Below are 3,486 nucleotides of genomic sequence, written 5' to 3' on the forward strand. Positions count from 1 at the left end.
GGCTGCATTGCCTGTCCCTATTTAAAATCTGGGAAAGTTTTCAGCAGTGCGGTCACAGGCAGGGAATATCGTATACATCACTTTATCAACTGCAGGACTCGCGGTGTCATTTACTTCCTGTCATGCGAGTGTGGCAGGGGGTATGTGGGTAAAACCATCCGTGAGCTCCGCAGACGCATTGGGGAACACCTTAGTGACATAGCAAAGGCTAAAGATACCCCTGTAGCCAATCACGTCCACAGTCAGCACAACGGTAAAGCCTGCATCTCTGTGATGGGCATTGACCGTATCTCACCCCCTAAGCATGGAGGTGACTGGGATCGTGCCATATTGCAGCGAGAATCACGCTGAATTTATTATTTGAAAACCATGGCCCCTTTGGGCTTAAACGAGCAGCTCAATTTCAGTTGTTTTATTTAAACTATTTTCTCTTCTTCCTTTTACTCTCTATCTCCATGCCTCCACTGTGCCGGTTATACTTCTCCTGCGGCCCGCGTTCTCTGAGAGCCTGCCTCTAATAGTTTGGTTTACTAATGTAATTATTTGTTACCATGGGATCCCTCTAACTTCGGGCCCCATCTGCAACTATGCTGGTTTGCATTTATTTTGCGACCACATTATTGCCCGGTGCCTAATCCCGCCCCCTGTTTACACCACTGACCGCTCCCACTCTGGCACCTGGGCGGTGGGCGTTCTTCTCTAGGCTTGACGTGCTCCGTGGTCAGCCTCTGATCATGTGATACATCGCATGATGTGTGACGTCACTTACTCGCGCCGCGCACCATGGACCGCGTCTCCCTGGAACGCAAGCTCACTTCCCTGCGTTCCACCAGACATGTGACTTCCTCTTACCAGAGTCACATGACCGGAAGTGGGGCGTTACAGGGCTACTGGCACGATTTCCTGCACCTTCAAAAGACGCTGACAGATGAGCATACTCTGCTGACAGCCCCCCCCCCCCCCCCCCCCCTTGGATTTTGATTATCCTGTGGTCATTTTCTGTCCTATATAGATGTCACCCACTGGTGCACCTATACCCTAAACAGGAGGTCTTTGTTGCGGTCACTTTGTGTGTCTATGTCTGACCGACTACACACCCTTGTCTTATTTTTGACATTGTCTGACCCTCACATCCCCTCCTTTACCATCTCTTTTTGGTTATACAAGCCCCATCCATAGCCTTGCTATTTCCATTTTTTCTCCCCTGATGATTTTCTTTCACGAATTGAAACGTGACACGTAGGGAGCACCCTCATAGGGTTTATTAGGGATTCCGCCCTTACAGGGTCAGGCATCCGGACGGGGACGCCCCTTGCGGGGCAAGTTCCTCGTGTAGATAGGTAGGGCACACTAGCCCCTGTCCCTTACTTGGGGCTGTCTAGGGTTAACCCAACCTGTCACCCAACAACGCAAAGGGGCACATACGCCTGGTACCTCCCAGTATGGCGATCCACCATTACAGGTCCGTCTCTATCCTCAACAACCTCTGAGAGAACCCCTGGTCTACATCTACACCTGGGTGAGAACGTTCTTGTTTATTTATACCATCTTTCCCATACTGTTTGTGTATGTTCAGTCTATGCCCCAAAGGCTGTTTTCATGTCGTTCGTTACAGAGGCCCATCCTCTAGTGTCCACTTATTTTAGAATTACCTATATTAAATGTTACGTTTTACCCCTCTGTCCCCCAGGGGATCAGTACATTTGCCATATTAATTTTGGGAGTAAATAGGCCTGGTCGTCAAACCCAGACACTCTGTTGTTTCTTTACATGCAGGTTACACATACAGCTCTGCTACACAGTACACAGCTCTGCTACATGCAGGTTACACATACAGCTCTGCTACACAGTACACAGCTCTGCTACATGCAGGTTACACATACAGTTCTGCTACACAGTACACAGCACTGCTACATGCAGGGTACACATACAGCTCTGCTACATGCAGGTTACACATACAGCTCTGCTACACAGTACACAGCTCTGCTACATCCAAGTTACACATACAGCTCTGCTACATGCAGGTTACACATACAGTTCTGCTACACAGTACACAGCACTGCTACATGCAGGGTACACATACAGCTCTGCTACATGCAGGGTACACATACAGCACTGCTACACAGTTCACAGCACTGCTACATCCAAGTTACACATACAGCTCTGCTACATGCAGGTTACACATACAGGTCTGCTACACAGTACACAGCTCTGCTACATGCAGGTTACACATACAGCTCTGCTACATGCAGGTTACACATACAGCTCTGCTACACAGTACACAGCTCTGCTACATGCAGGTTACACATACAGCTCTGCTACATGCAGGTTACACATACAGCTCTGCTACACAGTACATAGCACTTCTACATGCAGGTTACACATACAGCTCTGCTACATGCAGGTTACACATACAGCCCTGCTACACAGTACACAGCTCTGCTACATGCAGGTTACACATACAGCTCTGCTACATTCAGGTTACACATACAGCTCTACTACACAGTACACAGTTCTGCGACATGCAGGTTACACATACAGCTCTGCTACACAGTACACATCTCTGCTACATGCAGGTTACACATACAGCTCTGCTACACAGTACACAACTCTGCTACATGCAGGTTACACATACAGCTCTGCTACATGCAGGTTACACATACAGCTCTGCTACACAGTACACAGCACTTCTACTTGCAGGTTACACATACAGCTCTACTACATGCAGGTTACACATACAGCTCTGCTACACAGTACACAGCACTGCTACATGCAGGTTATACATACAGCTCTGCTACATGCAGGTTACACCTACAGCTCTGCTACACAGTACACAGCTCTGCTACATGCAGGTTACACATACAGCTCTGCTACACTGTACACAGCTCTGCTACATGCAGGGTACACATACAGCTCTGCTACACAGTACACAGCTCTGCTACATGCAGGTTACACATACAGCTCTGCTACACAGTACACAGCTCTGCTACATGCAGGGTACACATACAGCTCTGCTACACAGTACACAGCTCTGCTACATGCAGGTTACACATACAGCTCTGCTACACAGTACACTGCTCTGCTACATGCAGGTTACACATACAGCTCTGCTACACAGTTCACAACACTGCTACATGCAGGTTACACACACATCTCTAGTACAGAGCTCTATTTGATGGCTACAGTTCTGTACACTCTACCAGCTGCTGTGCACATCTGACCCCTCACACACACGTGACTCGTCACATGGTCATGACATCATCACAGGTCCTATGCCTCTCCAGCAGCTAGCAGCTCTGTCAGGTGAAGAGTGTGTGTAGTAGGGCATATTTTGAGTTAGGGAGGACGGAGTTTTGGTTGATTTCTGAGGGAGGACGGAGTTTTGGCTGAGGGACGACGGAGTTTTGTCTAAAGTCTGAGGTAGGAGGGAGTTTTGCATGATGTCTGACGATGTCCTAATATGTATGCCGTACTTTCCTTCCAACG

The sequence above is a fragment of the Bufo bufo genome, chromosome 10, assembly GCF_905171765.1.
Source record: "Bufo bufo chromosome 10, aBufBuf1.1, whole genome shotgun sequence".
NCBI lineage: Eukaryota > Metazoa > Chordata > Amphibia > Anura > Bufonidae > Bufo > Bufo bufo.